Here is a 19,871-nt window from a genome sequence, read left to right as displayed (position 1 = left end):
GAATCACTGTTTCCTCAGTAAAATATTAAATTATTTATAATATACCTTCTAGACATGTGTATTACACTTTTATAGTCCTTTACTAAAACTGTGTCTGTAACAATCCTAGTATTCCAAGAGCTCTTTTATTAGGGCATGTTTTCTCTTTTCCCATTCAAAATGCAGCTTTTCCATTCAATCTTATGAGAATGCATCAGGTTGTAGACCCTCTTCTTATCAATGGATTAAATACAAAAATCTAAAGCATCAACGTTTTCCAAGTTCCTAATACACTGCTAATTTGTGTCTTTAGATTTTCACCAATATGCTCACCAGTAAATATTCTGTACTACTCTACAATTAATTGGCATTCTATCCATTAAGAGCAATAGCAAGACTGGAAGTGTCTCTCTGGACAGATGGAGTGTATCGGTGAGAATTACTAGGTTGCATCAGACTGGATTCTAATCTCAGCTGTCTCTCACTTGCTGTATAATGGTAGGCAAATTCCTTTGGGAACTTTCCAGATGTAAAATTAGGGTAATATTGATAACTGGTTAATTGGGTTGTCAGGGTTAAATGAGATCATGCTTACTAAGAAACTAGCACAATGCCTATAAAACAGTTAATTTATAAAAAGTTACCACCACCAGGCCTACAGAAACATGCTAAAAAGGAGTCACAATCCAACTAGTAAAGAGATAACAATCTCAGTTTGGAAGTATGAAAGCCCTCACCCTCAAGAAATACAAGTTAATATATTAAGCACATATAACATGTAGAAAACACATATACACAGAACTCTTATATCATACGTTCAGTGAAATGATACAGGTAATGGAGTATCATATAAAAGGTTCTGAAAAATGAGGGATGACAGAATGAAAAAATGACTTCTACGCAACAAGGAATACCAAAGAAGCAGGTGAGTACCAGACACACAAGCTCTTCATTCAACAGTGTATTTATGAGGAAAATAATATTTTTTGAAAAGTAAAATAAAATAAAAGGTGTGAATTGATCTGAGACACAATATATTACCAGATATTATTACGGTCATTTCTTTCTTTTTCAAAAAGATTTATTTATTTATTCATACAAGAACTGGGGTGTAGGCCAGATGTATTTAGGGGGTAAAAGGATTCACCAGAGACAGAGTGGGGAGAACACACAGATCTACTGAAGTACACTGCTGAGAGGAGCAGTGGGTGAGATAGGAGAGGTCTGCTGAGCCATGTGGGTTAGCTCCCTGGCCAGGAATCAAACTCATGCTGTAGTGGCTGGTGACAGCTCAATAGCACTGGGACTTTAGCCCCTATGCCACCAAGGAGGCCCTTATTACCATCATTTCTTAAAAGAACACTAACAAAAACTTTGGAAGAACATAAACTTGGAATACAGAATAGTCTTTTAAATTGAGTGTCTGAATTTTTAAATTTTTAAAACATTAAATTAAGGTGATGTGATAAGACTGCCTGGTACATGTGAGAAAACCACATAAGCTGAGAACTGAAGTCAGACATACACACATCTCTGGAAAGGCAATTTCAAGAACTGTCAGCAAATCTAAAGGTACTGGTAGTAAATGAACTGGACTTCTGTGAAGAACAGCAAGAGAACTAGTGTGGCAGAAAAAAAAAAGTAGATATATGAGTAAAAATAAGGCTCTCTAATACCTTAAGAACATGGTGAGAAATCTGGTTTGACTCTAAGGATGATGGAACATTAAGATGGCCTCCAGCAGGGATTTGACATGATATTAAGACAAGAATTAGAATGAGAATCTCTTACGGGGGTAAAATGTAAAGAGCACTGAAAGAGAAGTAAAAGTTCCAGTATTTGAACAATATTAAGTGGTTGAAGTTGTTATTCAAGGTAATGGTAAAATTGGGAAGATGTCATAGGTTAAAAAGGATTAGGATGATTTGGGGCAAGTTAAATTTCAGAAGAGAACGCAACACAAAGGAGCAGCCCTATGGAAACAATTCTGAATGCAAATGGGAGATACCAAGACGGTTGAAATCTATCGATGTGGGAGCAACCACAGCAAGTGGTGCAATAGGATGAACTCCCTGAGTCAATGGGCAGAGAATCAGTCCGAGGATCCTCCCATAGTGGTAAGAAGATCCAACAATCTATGCCAACAAGTTGTTGATGGAGGCAATCAGTGAGAAAAAGGTTTAGTACCAAACAAAGAATTTTATAATAATCATAAGCCACTTACTGAAACTGATATTTAAGACTATCTAGATTGAAATTACTGTCTGTGAGTCTCCCTTATGCCCCACTGGGGAAAGATAACCCCATGCTCAGACCATTAAAGTAATGCATCTAGTTCCTGGAACTACCATCTCAAATGTCAACTTGGCCACTCATTCAAAGTAGATGAATAAACGACATTCTATTTCATGATGGAAAGATTTTGGAAGTAGCCTTAAAGAAAACATTTCATTTTTATCTTGGCAGGAACATTGTAGATAGAATACATGGCATTTGTGAGAAAGAGAATTGCCCTTCTATTCTAGATTAACATTTGCTAAGCTCTAAAGGCAATGTTGGAGTGCAGGACTGCAACTTGTTGCTCAAGCAGAATTACTCATTCAGAAAAAGCAAGTTATTTTATAGAAAGTGTTTTAGAGCCACATCATTTAAAACTCCAAGTGAATGACCCATTCCTCCACAAAACCAGTTCCAAAACACACCACCATTCATGAAAACAAGAAATTTGCATGCTCATGTGTCAGAGTTGTCTAAAAAATAGCAGTCTTTCCCTCCAGACTACAAATCATGTAAAACCTAAGTGCATTTTCTCTATTTCATAGATATCTCCCCTACCCCGACCTGCAACATTCACATTAGGTCTGTGATACCAATGACAAAGCTTTTCTTGGATTAGTAATACTGGGAGTATGAAAGAAGTTTGGAATATTTGTGAGTCATTCAATTTTTAAAGGAAAATACATGAATCAAAATTTCAATGATTTATCATGTGTGGTTATATCAAATATAATTGATGATACTCAGGGGTCTTCTTGATTATTAACAGGAAAGGTATTTTCCACATCATTCTGACTGAATAAATTCAAGAATCTACTACTCTTTCTTCTCAAGTTTGAGAAGATTTACTCTCAAAATGGGAGAAATATAAAAGATACCTTTTCTGGTTTTTAAATTTTTATTAGATATTATGAAACATTTATTTATTCCTTATTTCTTTTGGTACATCTATACTGAAGGCATACTAAGTGCCAGGTACAGTGACAACTTCTTCAAATAGATGAAAAGATTTCTAACAATGCAGAAAAGGCCATAGGATAAAAGAAGAATTTAGGAATTAATATTTCACAAAAACTAAGCTTAAGGGATATAGAAGTCTGTTATAATTACTCATACATAACTAGCTATTCAAATTCTTAACTCTTAAATTTGAATTAAACTAAAACTTGGAGTTCTTGACAGTTCCTGGATGGTCAATATTTTATTTTATTTTTTAAATTGCATTCTCTTTTCTGAGTTGGCAGGCCAAATTAAATTGGAAATTTCGATAAACATTTTACTTAGCCTTATTTGAATTCAGGTAGGTAGGTTAGTATGCTTATACATAGGTGTGTGTTTTTAAAACATGTGGGAGGGAATTAACAGCTTTATCAGGTAAGAGAATGTACCAACAGTGCTTAGCAAATATTTAACAACTGAAAATAATTATTTTAAAATTGTATTAGAGTTGTTGAGGCTATACCTCAGAATAGTTTAGAACAGCATCTTAATTATCATTATTCTAATTTTACTGCCTTCAAATAGAACATAAAACAGCAATAGTTCAGGGGTGTCTTAGGGTGTGTTACCATTAACCAAGAATATTTCGAAAAAGGAAGGGAAGGTAGACTTGATCTTTTATTAATCACAAAAATATCCAAGTAGTTTTCACTAATATTTTACATGTAAAATGGGTTAATCTGATTCCCAGGATGAATATGACAAAGAATAAACCAAATCTATCAGAGATGTCTATACAGCTCCTGCTAAAATAAATCAGTGGGTTACAAAGTAAACGAAAACATAACCTTAACACTTTTAACTTCTACACCTCAACTATATGAATCTTCAAACTGAAAATAGAACAAGAGACAACAAATATTATAGGCACTCCCACTTACCACAAACCAAAGCTATTTTTTAAAGGTAATTTATCAAAACTGCTATGCAAATGTTTCTATTCTCTAGGCAGTTATAATAAAGTTTTGAAAGAAACATAATTTGGTGAGTCTGAAAAGATAAAACTTTATAAAAATGAATGTATAAAGAAATACAGTTTTTGAAGATTTAATCTAAATTCAGAAATTCCAACAAGTGAAAACAGGCATTACTTAAATTCTAGTCAGAGAACAAAGGCTAGATATATATACTAAATAGGTTTTTAAAAAAACCTATTAGTTAACCAAAAAACATATTCTAAGTTCTGAAGCATATTGAATCATATACTCCTCGGATACAAGCAAGTGTTTTTGATAGCTCTGTAAAATCAGTTCACAGTTTTGTTAAACTTGCAATAGTAAAACATTAAGAATTCATTTCCAGATGTGTAGTAATGATATCAAATAAACAGTGTGGAGGAAAAACTGTACAGAGTAATCAAATTCCCATATAGGATTAATGGATGACATGTAAGCCAAGAGATGATTCCCTTTATTTTAAAATTAATTACAAAAGCCCTTGATTATTTTAAAATGAATTACATATCCTTATAGTAGTTTTCCTTAGGCAATAGAAAATTAATTAACTACTACTAAGATACATTTGGTCATCAGAAATAAAAGAGTATACCTGACTTTCTTAACATCTGCATACATCCAAACAAAGAAATATCCAGGAACTATCCAGGAACTAGCACATCATTAGTAAATTAGTAGATCTGTAAGAAATATCTCAAGACAACAGAATAATAAATTCTACTTTGAAATATTTGAGATGGCTGTGTATTCCCAATATTTTTCTGTTATTATAATTTGAACACTTGAGAAATATAAGGTCATTAAATATTGAGTAAAAACTGAAAAAATTAACTGACCTATCTCTCCCACTGACCTATAAAGAGAGGAAAATAAAAATTTTGATTATGGGAATCAAGACAAAACATCAAATCATTTTGAGATTAAATATGCCTTGTAAAATTACATGTTTTAAAATGACTACACATTATTTGTGACATTTTCAATATTTGAAATAGTAAATCACTGTAAAATCCTATTTTGGGCAGTAGTAATAATATCAGAGTATCTTTATTAAAAAAAAAATCTAGTAGGCTATATTAGGTCAAATTTCTACTGCCACATTTCCACATATTTCAATGACTGACATTAATCACCTCATTTTATTTCACTTTTTATCCAGATAAGAGAAGAACTCGGAGAGTGCACCCAATTTTCCTTCAAATCTATACTTTGTGTAAGCTGAGTGAGAGGCACCTGTTAAAGTTGTCATGTGATTAACCAGGCAGATGGATAAAGGGGATGGAATGAGCTCTATTTTCAGGCTAATAAAAACCTAATTATTTCAGAATAAGAATTTATTATTAATTTTCGAACTATTCAAAAATGGTATAGGTATTTGACATTACAATTTTGAATTCCAAATTAATTTAGTAAATCATTTCATAGAGCAGATCATATATCAAAAATGATTTAGTTGGGGTTTTAAAGATAAGTAATTAAAGCACATCCCAATAATTTTAAATTGATATAAAGCATTCATAATAAATGAGATGATATTTTCTTGTTTTGTATCATAATTAAAAGTGGAAGTAGAATTACTGAGAAAGTGTTTCATAACTGTTTTGTTTGTCAGAAAATGGTCTACATTTAGGTTACTCAAATTCTCTTATCTAAGGGGGGGTTCCCTGATGGTGCAAGGGGTTAAGATACAACCTATGAAGCTATCCCCAGCCACTGAAGCACAAGTTCAATCCCCAGCCAGGGAGCTACCCAAATGGCATAGCAGACCTCTCCTGACTCACCCGCTGCTCCCCTCAGCAGTGGATTTCAGTCTAGCTGCCTATTCTGCCCCCCACTCTCTCTCTAGTGAATCCTTTCACCCCCTGCATCTCTGACCTGTATCCCAGTTCCTGTATGCATAAATAAATATTTAAAAAAATTCTCTTATCTAAGTGACATTGAATCTACCGAGCAAAAGAAATGTAAACAATATTTAAAGTTTTTATTCTTGAAATAAAACACATTACTTTTTAACCACAAATAAAGTACTCTTAAGTTCTAAATGCATATTTCTCAATCATTTTAAAGAAATTATTTTTAAAGTACACACTTATTAACTTTCAAGGAAATATTTTATCTTTATACTTTCTTCTATTTTCCTACTGGGAATAGATCAAACTTAGATGTCTCCAAATAAAGAAAACGTTACACAGTTTTTTTTTTATGAAGAATGATGATTAATAAGGGAAATTTAATCTACTTGTATGAATGAAATGTTAGAGAACAACAATCCATTTTTTAATTCACGTAGATTAAGTTGATCTCTCTCTGGAAACTAAAAATGAACAATTAAACTAAAAAAGCAATAGCTAGAAATAATCTATGTGATGTCTAATAGCTCTATGGTAATTATCATTAGGTTTTATGTGTCAACTGAAAAGTAATATACACTCTAGAAGATATTTTAAAACATTTTAGCACACTTGACCCAGGAATCTTGGCAATGATTGTGAACTTAAGGACAATTATGGCATTTAATAATGACATACTGAAGTACACTTGAAAATGGATGACAGTCCTTTAAATTACTTCATCTGTACTTATTTCCATTTCATCAGAGTTGTTATTGTCTTAAATATATTAATTTTCAAATTAAGGGGACATCATGGTATGCTAACAAACTAGAAAAAACCCCTACATTGTAACTTGGTAGCAGTATAAACATTTTTATTTGAGGCTTTCCAAATATTGCAAATAGCATAGCCCTCTTATGAAGGAATTACATTATTTACCTTAATCCTCAACCTATTACATATTTTAGAAATAAATTTTTATTTAATAATTTATTTTAATTATTTTTCAAATATCTTAGAAAAGCCATACTTCAATAAGAACTGAATATATAATACCTATGCAGTTAATTCAATACCTAATAATCTGTGGCCAATTACAGCAATGGACATTTTGATGAGAGCCTGCATGAGGTTCTCATACAAATGTAATGAATAAGCCATCATTCCTAAAATAATTTTGCTTATTTACACCTCGCTTAGAAATATCAGGAAATGTGTTTTATGCAAACTCAATGCACTGCAATGAAAACATAATGAAGACATAAGACTCTCCTGGATTAATCTGATTCTCTGCAGATGTAGTTAGTACTTAGTAGTCTAGACAAAATAGGAAGAGATTTAATTTATAGTGTACTTTGCCAATGTTCTTGACTTAGTGAAGGATTTCCCAATTGACAACTCAAATGTCCCAAGCTGAACTTAAGTTTACTTGATTATAATAATAAACTATTAAAATATACATAAAATACACACAAAATTCCTAAAAGAACTACCAAGTCTACTGAGAGTCCATCAAAAGTCAAGTATAAATCAATTTAAAATCATTGAAAACTAAACCAAAATAACTAAACCAAAATAGGCAGTTAGATATTAAACAGAGAAATGCAAAAATGAAATTACATTTAAAAATCCAATTTGGGGCCTCCCTGGTGGTGTAGGGGGTTAAGTCTCAGTGCTTTCATGCTATCACCACTGCGGCCTGAGTTCAATTCCCAGACAGGGAGCTGACCCACATGGCACAGCAGACCTCTCCTGTCTTGCCTGCTGCTCCCCTCAGCAGATCCGCCTGGTCTGCTCCCCACTCTGTCTCTAGTGAATCCTCTCACTCCTTCTGCCACACCTCTGGCTTGCACACAATTTCTTATATACATAAATAAATCTAAAAAAAACTAAATAAAACTCCAGTTTTTGTCACTCACTCCATGAATTTATGTGATTAGTGAGAAGATAATATTTATAGAGATCAGTTTTTTTGTAAATAAAGATTGGTTTTTTATAAAAAGTGGTAAATAACATCTCCAGATGTAAACTGAGAGACAATCAAATACTCAGACACTTGCTGTCTCTGGAGAAATCATTACCATTGCCATGAAATCACAACCCATTTCTAAATTACAAATTTGAAAAACAAAACAAAACAAACAACAAGGACTTTCTATTCATGCAACATTAACAGACCTGTTGTAACCCTCTTAGGATTTCTTTTAAGCTGACAGATATTCTTAACTCTTAAACCATAGCTATAGTTTCAACACATAAGATACATAAACTTCCTTTTGTCCCACTTATTTTTTAAATTATATTTATTGAAGTAATGATTTACAACAGTGTGTATGTTTTAGAAGGATAGGTTCACAACTCTTCAATGTATGTTTTCACATCACGCCTACCATCAAAGTTCCAATAATCCTTTGGAATCCATTGTGTTCTCTTTCTCCTTTGCTCCTGCTTCTGGTAGACTCAGCTCTGCAGTCAGTTTTCAAGGGTTTTATTTTGGTTTAGTTGCCAGCTCCTTTGTTTTTTTATTCCACAGGAGTGAAACCATCCTGTCTTTGTCTTTACATCCAGGGAAAGATGGATGGAGTGAAACCATCCATTTTTGTCTTTCTCCTTCTGACTTACTTTGCTTATCATAATCCCCTTCAGTTTTATCTATGTTGTCAAAAATGGCAAGAATACTGAATAGTATTCCACTATGTAATACAGTACACCATCTTTATCCATTCAACTGTAGCTGGGCACTTAGGCTGTTTCTACAGCTTGGCTATTGTAAATAGTGCTACAATGAACATAGAATGTATGTAACCCTTTAAATTAGTGTTTTTGCAGAATTCCAGTATATATCTAGGAGAGGGATTGCTTGGTCATATGGTAGATCTATTTTTAATGCTTTCAGAAACTTCCATACTGTTTTTCATAATGGTTGTATCAATCTACATTCCCACCAACAATGTACAAGGGTTCATTTTTCTCCATATCCTTATAAACATTTATTGTTTTTGGACTTTTTGATATGGGCCGTTCTCACAGGTGTCAGATGGTATCTCATTATGTTTGTTTGTTTGTTTTTTTGAAGATTTATTTATTTATTCATACAAGCACTGGATAAGTCAGAAGCATAGGAGGGTGAGAGAATTCACCAGAGACAGAGCGGGGAACAGAACAGGCAGACCGACGAAATACACTGCTGAGGGGAGCAGTGGGCATGGCAGGAGAGGTCTGTTGCACCATGTGGGACCCTCACCGGTGGCCGGGGATAGAACTGGCACTGCAGAGGCTGAGGCAGCTTCGCAGCCCAGTGCTCACCCACTGCGCCACCAGGGGAGGCCCTGTTTTTTTTTTTTTAAGATTCATTTATTTTTACAAGAACCAGGGTACAGGCCAGATGTGCGGGAGGGTGAGAGGATTCACCAGAGACAGAGCAGGGAACAGAATAGGAAGACAGACCAAAATATACTGTTGAGGGGAGCAGCAGGCAAGACAGGAGAGGTCTGCCGCACCATGTGGGTATATCTCTGGCCTGCTGGGAATCAAACCCGAGCTGCAGAGGCTGCAGACAGCTTCACAGTGCTGTACTCAACGACCTTCACCACTAGGGAGGCCCCTCATTATGGTTTTGATTTGTGTTTCCCTGATAAGTGATGCTGAACATTTTTTCATGTGCTTGTTGGCCATCTGTATGTCTTCTTGGATAAGTGTTCTACTTTGTTCTGCTGCCTTTTTTTTTTTTTTTTTTTTGATTGGGTTTTCTTTTTGTTGAGTTAAAAAGTTCTTTGTAGATTTTTTTATTTTTGCTTTTGTTTCCCTTGCTCTTGGAGTCAACTCCCCAAAGACATCACTGAAGCCATTGTCACAGTATTTTTGTCTATGTTTTCTCCTGTGTATTTTATGGTTTAAGGTCTTACATCCAAGTCTTTAATTCATTTTGAGTTCATTTCTGTATATGGTGGGCAATAGTAGCCTAGTTTCATTCTTTTGCATATGGTTGTATAGTTTCTCCAACATCTGTTGTTAGACTTTTCTTTTTTCATTGTATACACCACACTCCTTTGTCATAGACTAACTGTTCATGTAAGTGTGGGTTTATTTGTGGGATCTTAAATATATTATTGATTTGGATATCTATTTTTATATAATAATAAATTAAACAATACTATATTGTTTTAATTACTATTACTTTGCAGTATAATTTGAAGTCTGGTATTTATTACCTCTAATCCTTTTTAGTCAGAATTGTTTTGACTCTTCAGGGTCTTCTGTGGTTCCAAATTTCAGTAATGCTTACTCTGTTCCCAGAAGAAAGCCATTGGAATTTTGATAAGGGATTGCTTTGGCTAAGATGGCCATTCTAACAATCCTTTCACAAACAAGGAATATCTTTTGATCCCTTTATGTCTTATTTTCTTTCCTTTTTTAACAATGTCTTAAAATCTTTGTTGCACAGGTCTTTCACTTCCTTCATAAAATTAACTTAGGTACTTAATGTTTCTGATGTAATTGTAAATGGAATTCTTTTCTTGATTTCTTTTTCTTGTACCTCCTTGTTTGTTATAGGAATATAACTGATTTTTATATATTGAATTTTGAGTCTGCCACTTTACTGTACTGACTATTTCTAATAGTTTTTAGTAGAGTTTTAGGTTTTCTAAGTTTATGATCATGTTGTCTGCAAATAGAGACAGTTTTACTTCTTTTTCATCTTGTAGTCTGTTTATTCTTTTCTTTTGCCTAATTGCTCTACTTAGGACTTCCAATGCTATGTTTCATACTACGTTGGATATCAGTGAGGAGATTGTCTTGTACTGGACCTTCAAGGAAAAATTTTTAATTCTTCACCATTGAGTATGATGCTAACTGTGGGTTTTTCACCCACATGTATGGTTTTGCCTTTATTTTTGGAGGTATGTTACTTCTATCCCCATTTTATTGAGAGTTTCTAATCATAAATGGAAGTTGGATCTTTCAATTGCTTTCACTGATATGATCATATGATTTTTTTTCTTTCATTTTTGTTGATGTGGTGAATCACATAAATTGATCTGCAGAGGTGGAACAAATCTCTGGAATAAATTCCACTTGGTCATGATGTATTATCCTTTAAATGTATTTTTTAATTCATTTTGCTAAGATTTATTTCAAGATTTTTTGCATCTATGTTCCTAAGGTTATCAGTCTGTAGGCCAACATCACCCTGATACCAGAAGCAAACAGGGATATCACAACTTCTTTAAGACTACCCTGAAGCTCCAAGATTGCCAGAGATAACAGACTAACAATTAGGTCTCTGTGATTCCAATAATTATGGAGTCAGGGATGAGGTACAATTCATCCAATCTTGCATGCATACATCCATCTACTCACCTAGTCAGCCACCAGTTCTTCTACCCACCCACCCACATATCCTTCTATGCAGTCAAAGACACCCAACATTTATCTTATCCTTTAATATGTGACAGGGATAGTAAGACAGTCCTAATCATTACTAGTTCACACTTTTGTGCAAGAAAAACAAGACCTGAGCAAGTGGTATATGAAAACCAGGATGAAAAGAGTAAAGGAAAGAAAAAGAAAGCTTCATAAAGAACAAAAACTGTAGAAGTATGCATGTATATATCTTGTAAGCCAACATATTTGATCATTGGACATGCTACATTTCTATTAACTAGTATATAAAGCTTTTTACTGTATATAATATAAAAGCAAAGGTTATCATCAATTTAGAAGACTTGTAAAATTCTTTAAAAGATAAATTAATTTGTAAACAAAGTTATAAATGGGCAGAAATTTACCTTGAAAAATATATTCACTTCTAACATTCGTATTTAATTATTGACAAGACTACTTCCAAATGGAAAGAATACCACAATATATAAAATATAAACTACACATACAAAATTAATATTATATGGTTGAAATTATAACCCATTTATTCCAAGTACAAACAAGAAACATAGATTATTGTAAAGAGATGTTTAATTCTGACAACACATTATCTTTCATCTTCCTTATATTTTTTCTCCTGTGACTCACAGAAGAGTTTTGTTAAAACATTGTTTTTTGTTTTCCAAAACTGTTTTTATCTTTAAATTTCAACATGCATTAGAAGCTTATTTAGACTTGTCTGAAATCAATGGTACCTTTTTCCTGGCTAATAGCATCATGCAGATATTAATCATGTTTTAAAAGTGTGCAAGGGCATATCAGTAATACACTTTGCCCCTCTTCTTAGTGAAAGAAAGTTCATCCTTGAACAGATGAAACACATCTAAGTTCTGGTGACATAAAACCCCACAACAGGTCTATCAACTAAGGAGCAACAACGGATCTTTAAAAATTCAGCTGTAATTGTCAGAGAGGGTTTTTATAAGAGACATCATTTTGTTTCTTAGTTTTATGATGAAAAACTGCAGCTAACAACTCAGATTAAATGGCCATGTTCCCACAAAGTACAAACAAAACACAGCAAACAATATTTTCATAAAACTGATCATTAGCAGAGCTGGTGATTACATCTGTGACATTTTTTAAATCCCCAGAGCCACAGTTTACCACCACATTCAACAGAATGTCAGTGTTATGATAAAGTTCAGTGACTGCTTTAAGACTACATGTGAAGGGCACAAAGTGTTTTCTAAAAGTGTCTGGATACCTCTGGTACAATAAAAAGCCTGGACAGTCTTGTCTAAATCATGCAGGGAAATGGCTATGTAACAGTGTTATAGAATGCATTGGAATATAACTGTCACATGGCCCTCTGCTCCAGCGTGTAGAAAGAAGGCTAACAGTAAGAACTTGTGTTTGTTTTTACACTTTGTAACTCCCAGTGTTCCAGCCAAATTCTCCTTAGGACCTTATTTTATTCAGAGTACTGCAATAGCACTGCCAGTGAATGAAGAGCAGACTCAGTCACTTCTTCGCTGAAGTCAGCCAAGAGAATATTCTGTTGGAGAAAGCAGCCTTCGCCGCAAAGACTTGGAAGTCAAGGGAAAAATTGAGACACATACAAGACAATAACATATAAACCAATTAATTTGGCCTCTCAGGGAAATCATCTTCCCTCTCATCAAATTGTATACTATCTGGCAATATAAATTGCAAATCTATTTATAGTCAGACTAAAGTTTTATTGCTTAAAACAGAAGTAGGAAGGGTCATAGAATGCAAAATCCTAGGAAACACATTTTTTTTCCCAGGGACCATTTAATATGCTTTTGATACAGATTTATTTCTTGTCAATGGCTCTTTTGTCTTTCTTAAAGCTACATCTGCACAACAACTAGGTCACCTTGAATTTCAAGTACAACATTGCCTATAAATTTAATTTAACATCATATTATCCATAATTACCATAAACTGGAGGCAGGTGTGACCCTTATTGTCAAGTTGGAGGGCCTGAGGACAGGGTGCTTTCACAGATGCACTAAAGGCTACAGGGGCCTGAGTTACTAAAGGCACCCTATGAGCCAGAAGGATGACCTGGCAATTAAAACATTATTGCAATCATATGCTTCTTTAAGAAGTAGTACTTTCAAATCAAGACTGGTAACAGCCCCATTCTCTGAAGAACTTATATCAGCTTGCGACTCTATATTTTATCAGTTCTGAGTAAGAATATAAAGCATGCACAGAGAGCAACCAAACAACCAGTTTGAAATTGATGTCCCATGAACTCTGAATCAGGGCTGAGTAATTCTCTTGGAGAAAAAAAGGCAGAGAGCTGTATGAATACCAAGAGTGGTAAAATTCCCCAACAGAAGATAAGCTTCTAGCACTTTACACCTTCTAAAATAGTTAACTCATATATAAGTCCTACCCATTTATAAGTAGCTCCCCAGGACCAGGTGTGTGGCTTATTTCTCTTTATAATACCCACAATTAGCATACATAAAACTCAATACAGGTTTGAGTGAAAGGCAATCACTGATTTTGAACCTGTTCTCTATGATGGTCTAGGGTTCTGCTTAAGACTGAAGAGAGTTTGGGCCTCCCTGGTGGCGCAAGGGGTTAAGACACAACCTGTGAAGCTATACGCAGCCTCTGCAGCATGAGTTTGATCCCTGGCTGGCCAGGCAGGAGACCCACATGGTGCAGCAGACCTCTCCTGACTCGCCCAATGTCCCCCGAGCAGTGTCTTTCAGTCAATCAGCATGTATTGTTCCCCACTCTGTCTCTGGTGAATCCTCTCACCCCCAGCGCCTCTGGCCTGTACTCCAGTTCTTGTATGCATAAATAAATCTTTTAAAAAAAGATTGAAGAGAGTTTTATAATGGTAACCATGGCAATATTGTGTCTAGGTGTTTGAGCAGTGTTCTTCACAACCCTTAAAGTAGAAATTAGTTCATAATCAAAAAGAGAGGTAAAGGATGAAAATTTCCTTTAGGATGTGGTCTCCACAAGTACAATGAGAGTAGACATGAAATTCAAGAGCTCAGCGACTAGACGGGCCTCTGTCTTTTTCAGTTTGAGCAAGAAGACTTATTTCGTTTTTCCATTCTTCTTTCCTCCCTCTGGCCCTCTCTCCACTCCGCCGTCCTCTCTGTATGCCCTCTCCCTCCCCTTTTGTACTAAGGTTATATTCTCATTATAGAGGAAGGGCATGTTTACTAACATGGGCTAGCTACTGTTAAGTACATTGCATACATTATTACATTTAATGCAATACTACAAATACGGTTGACCTATTATTTCCATTTTAGAAATAATAGCAGTGAAACCTGCCATAAAATTATTCAGTGTTGCAGTATCAATAAGTGGGTTTTTTTTTTTTTTAGTGTGGGACCCTCGCCGGTGGCCGGGTAACGAACCGGCGCTGCAGAGGCTGTGGGCAGCCTCACAGCCCAGTGCTCAACCGCTGTGCCACCAGGAGAGGCCCCGTAGTATCAATAGGCTTTTTTGTGTCTTGTCATTCTTGTTGTTTTCTTGACTACTGGTTCACTCACTTATCCATTAATTTTATTTACTGATTTATTAATGAAACTTATTAGCATATAATATGTGCCATTAACATACAAAAGTTGTCTGTAAATTCATGACTTGGATAAATTGCAAATTTGTAATTCCTATTTTTAAACTGCTTTGATTTTGAATTTAGAAACTGGTCATCTTAAAATAAGTCACATTATAAATTAAAAAGAAGGCAAAGATGTGATTATTAGAGAAAAAACTTCCAACTCAATCTGATATATTTATAAATTATAATGTTCCCTAAACAAGTAGTATTCTAGTCAGATTCTTTGCAGAGGCTATTTTAGGTAATTTTTTTTTTAATATTTGTCTATATCTTGTTCATAAAATCTCTAACATTAAGTATTTAAATCTCCACAAACATGAGCTGATATCACATAATAAGCATTTGACAATTTCAAATTTCTAATCTTTCTAATATGACATATTTTTATTTTAAGCTTTAAACAAAAATAAGACAACTTTGCATTTAAGATTTTCCTTTTGCTGTTATTTTAAAATGTACCACTCTGGCCAAGATTTCAGACTAAGAACACATTATAGAAGTTTCTTTAATAATTCAGAATGATTGCAGTAATCCCAGTTATATCACTACTTGCTAGCTCAAGGATTTGGCTATATCACAAGTTACATCATGTTCCTGGAAACATAATTTCTGAGAAACAGTCTAAGCCTGGTCCACTATAGCTTGCCTGTCCTGATTATGATATTCTTACCCCAACACCAGTATATAGTAGTTCCTTGGAGAAAGAACACAAAGCAGATCTTTAACAATTGGACACACCATTAGGTGTAACCACAGTTGCAGAACCAAGGTGACTGTTTGAAAAGCTAGACTAGAAGAGCTCTGGGGCTAGGAAGCATAGTCTCATTACCACCATTATCAAAACTTGTCAAACTAAACTCCCAAATTCTCCTGAAGCTTCCAGTTATGTATCTTATTCAGTTAGAGGTGTTCAATTTTGACTAGATGTATATTCTATCAAATATAGATTGTTTAAGGGCAATATATGACAGTAATTTTTTTATGTGTCAAACAGAGATTATTTGCCTTACAGTCAATGTCAGTAACAAAGGAGAAAAACAAAACATCTTAAGTTTGGTTATTCCTTCAGTTTTGGCATTTAGACTTTAGATCACAGAAGCTATGTGGGAGCTGAGTGGAGCTTGTCAAGGTTGTAGGTTCAGATAATTTTTTGCTCTTGTCTCTCAGTAGAGGCAATGCATTTTAGTGACTATTTCAGTGTAATTCCTTGTTCAGAAAGAAATGCTAAAACCAGAGTAAAAGAAGTCACCTTTCTAGGTCCAAACAATTTCTGTAATTCTTTTTAACCTTATTGACTGATAATTCCCAATTACCTATGACAGACTCCTTTCCTTAAAGGTACTCATCAAAGTTAGCTTAAATCTATAATTAAAAAGAATGATCCAAAATAAAGAAATCTGCACATGGTTCACTGTTTTTATGGAGACTGAGAATAAACATTCCTATGAAGAAAAAAATCACATCAAATATGTGTGTGTGTGTATAAACTGTTAGCTAGTAATCCCAGTGAGACAAAAAGAGCAAAAGAAATAGTTCTTGCGCACAAGGAACATACAATTAGATTAAAAATAAAATAGGGCCTCCCCTGGTGGCGCAGGCGGTTGAGTGCAGCACTGTGAAGCTGTCCGCAGCCTCTGCAGTGCTGTTTTGATCCCAGCTGGCCGGCAAGGGTCCCACATGGCGCGACAGACTTCTCCTGTCTCGCCCGCTGCTCCCCTCAGCAGTGTATTTCATCAGTCTGCCTGTTCTGTTCCCTGCTCTGGCTCTGGGTGAATTCTCTCACCTCCCCCTACCCTGCTGCTGACTGTACCCAGTGCTTGTATAATTAAATAAATAAAATCTTAAATAAAAGTAGAATAAAAGAGTTTGATAATAAAGTATAATGCAAGCACATAAAAGTTTGAATAAAAAACAACAGACCCAAGCATTATCAAATTACAGGATTAATTTCTAGATTAAAGATATGGGCATTAGAATGTTCTGGGGATTTGAAGATGGAAATGATCACTTTCTAACAGTTAAAAAAATGTTAGGGAAAAAAAATGTTAGGTAATTGGATTGATATTACTGAATTTGAAAGAGTCCACTAAATTTAGAAGGTGAAACAGGGCAGTATGCAAGCCATATAGAGAGAAATGCGCAGTTTATTGGGGAATGGCAAATAAGAGAGTTTGGATACAACTGAGTATTTTCTGGATGAAATACTCCCAGAAAGGCCCAAATAGTGATGTTTATTGGTCTGAACACTTACACTGAATAGTCACTTTGCCCACGTCTAAATCAAGTGCTTTACATTTACCTTACCACATTTTAGATTCTTGGTAAACCAGAGAACTAGATGTTTGCATCAGAAGGCTCACAGAATTGAAGGGACTTGCTTGTTAGTGGAGGAGCCAAAATTCAACCCCAGACAGACTCACAAAGTCAGGGCACTTACCAGTAGGGCATGGGAATTTTTTGAAAAAGGGAGTGATATGAATGGGTCAGAAGTACAGGAGAGAATGATTATTAACATAAATGTGGATGAGATCAATGGAGCTAAACTAATGCCAGTAAGGTAAAGTTAATTCATCAATATCTTGGTTACACTTCTCGCTGTGCTGGCCTTATTCTCTCCTAAAACATGCTGAAGTTCTCCCTCCATGGTTGAGTTGGGGGCAGAGTAGGGAAGAAGGGAGTAAGCAGGAAGCCACTAATGAGGAATAAAAGACTCTCTCCTAACATATCTCCAATAAAATCAGGAAAGGATTCTGATTGGCCATCTCTGTGGCCAGGAGTTGGAGTACTAGAACTGACAGTACAGCAGACTTTTTAAGAATTATGGAGGGGATAGTGCCTCAAAAGGACATGGGGTACTGTTCTCAGAAGATAGTGAAGAATTGCTGTTGGAAAGAAAATACAAGTAAACACTGAATGAACAAGAGAGAACAAACTCTTCATGATTGAGGGTCATAAAAATGGCATGGATCATGCATTTAAAATGTGTTAATGTGTTAGCTCACCATCACATAACTGATTTTATGTTTTTATTTCCTGATATGTTAAATTTATATAAGCACTGCTTATTTTAATAAGGTAAAATGATTGCACATTTACTGTTTTTCTCTACTAGCTTATATGTCTTGATTTTAGTAATTATTTTGGAAAAATTATTTCAGTGTTGTCTCCCACAAATTTTTATAGTATGCTACTTTCATACTTAATTACCTTTCAATTAAAATTCCACATTGCATCATATTTGCATTCTTCTTTCTTTCAGCTTTCCTCAAAGGGACCATTAGCTTTTTATTAGGAAGACTGCAATGGGGAAAAGGAATGAAACCTTTTGGAGATCAGTGAACAGTGGTTTTGAACTAACAGTAATTCCAAAAGATGAAAAATGTTACTGTGGCCCAACAGTCAGAGGAGGGGCTTATAGAGGCCAGCTAAGCAATAAAATTTTAGCTCAGATCTATCACACGAGAGTATGATTTGTCTCCAAACCCAATCTGAAGTTATTTTCCCAGTTCTAGAACACCTAACTGAACAGACATACTCAGTAACTGGCAGAATCCCCCTATTGTGAAGATAAGGAATCTGTCTTGTTTTTCTTCTAATGTCCTTTATCTTTCATTTTGAGTAGTAAAACCTATATATCTAGTTTGGTCTGCCTAAAATTAGTCATTTGATTTTTAAAGGCAACTGCCTATAATCTCTACATATACATCCAAAGATAGAGATATAAAAAAGCAGATATTGTAACACATCTTCAATATATGTACCTAAAATCTTATGTTCATGGTATTGGAAATACTAAGATAGATGTTCTATTTTTTCCTAAGCTTTATTTTATAAGCAACTCAAAGCTAATTTAATTGAAGAAACGATGACTTTTAGATTCTACAGTAGAAGATAAGCTGTTTGATGAAATATGGTTTTGAAATTTTAACTTGCATTTTCTTTTTATGAATAACTTGCTTCCAATAAGAATGAGGACACAAGCTGAAGCCAATGTTTATTGGTACAGACCCCTCACTGGAGTTTTCACGCAACATTGTACTCTTTCCTTTTTCCCAATATCCCCCTAGCCATGTACAGGGAATTTTCTCCTTTTGTTGGTTAACACTCTTCCTCATCTGGAATGCCTTCAACTATGTGACAACAAAGAACTCAAGCACCAAAATAGCAGCAGCTACATATCCTCTGCATGACAGTGTAATTTCTTCTGCCTTAAGGCTGTGTCTAGCACTGAAATCATAGTCTGTTTACTTCGATCTGGTGCTACATTACACTGGGAGGGATTTAACTCTTCCTTATAAATACACAAGGGAATTATCTCTAGGCTCTGTTTAACTTAGAACTGGAGATGAAATTGTGCAGTTCTTTTTGCTGCTGAGCCAATCGTGCTGTTGAGCAAAAATTTACCTTCCAACCTTATTAGAAAAGCACAGATACTGTGCTGTCTCTCAAAATGAACAGCAATGCAATTATTAGAACCATCATAGAAAATCTGGGGTGGCTAATGAGTCCTGGAAATTAACCTTGAAGGTTTCTCACTGGACTTGAGTGTTTAATTTACTCTTTACACACTTCTGTTAGGGAATCAGCGTTTCTGAGTTAGAGTTTTACAAAAGAAAATTTGGCTAGGGATATTATCTGTGTATGTTTAAGGCTACGTTGATTATCAAAACAATCTAAGTGACTACATTCCTTTATGAACCAGTATTCTATAATCTTTCATTCAGAAAAAGTCAGTCATCTTTAACATCAATCTCTATCTTTACCCACAATCACCTAGTAATCTGCCTAGTGGATTCTACTTCTGAGTCATCTCTCAGC

General features: G+C 34.8%; 1 protein-coding gene across 4 annotated transcripts in view; it reads right to left on the bottom strand.

Annotated features, from left to right (window-relative positions):
- ARL15 (ADP ribosylation factor like GTPase 15) overlaps positions 1 to 19,871 on the bottom strand; it is a 379,011-nt gene that overhangs the window by 126,498 nt on the left and 232,642 nt on the right. The gene's annotated exons all lie outside the window — the stretch shown is intronic.

Source organism: Talpa occidentalis, unplaced genomic scaffold, assembly GCF_014898055.3.
Source record: "Talpa occidentalis isolate TD23 unplaced genomic scaffold, MPIMG_talOcc4v2.1 talOcc4.6, whole genome shotgun sequence".
Classification (NCBI taxonomy): domain Eukaryota; kingdom Metazoa; phylum Chordata; class Mammalia; order Eulipotyphla; family Talpidae; genus Talpa; species Talpa occidentalis.
This window is presented reverse-complemented; position numbering and strand designations above follow the sequence as displayed.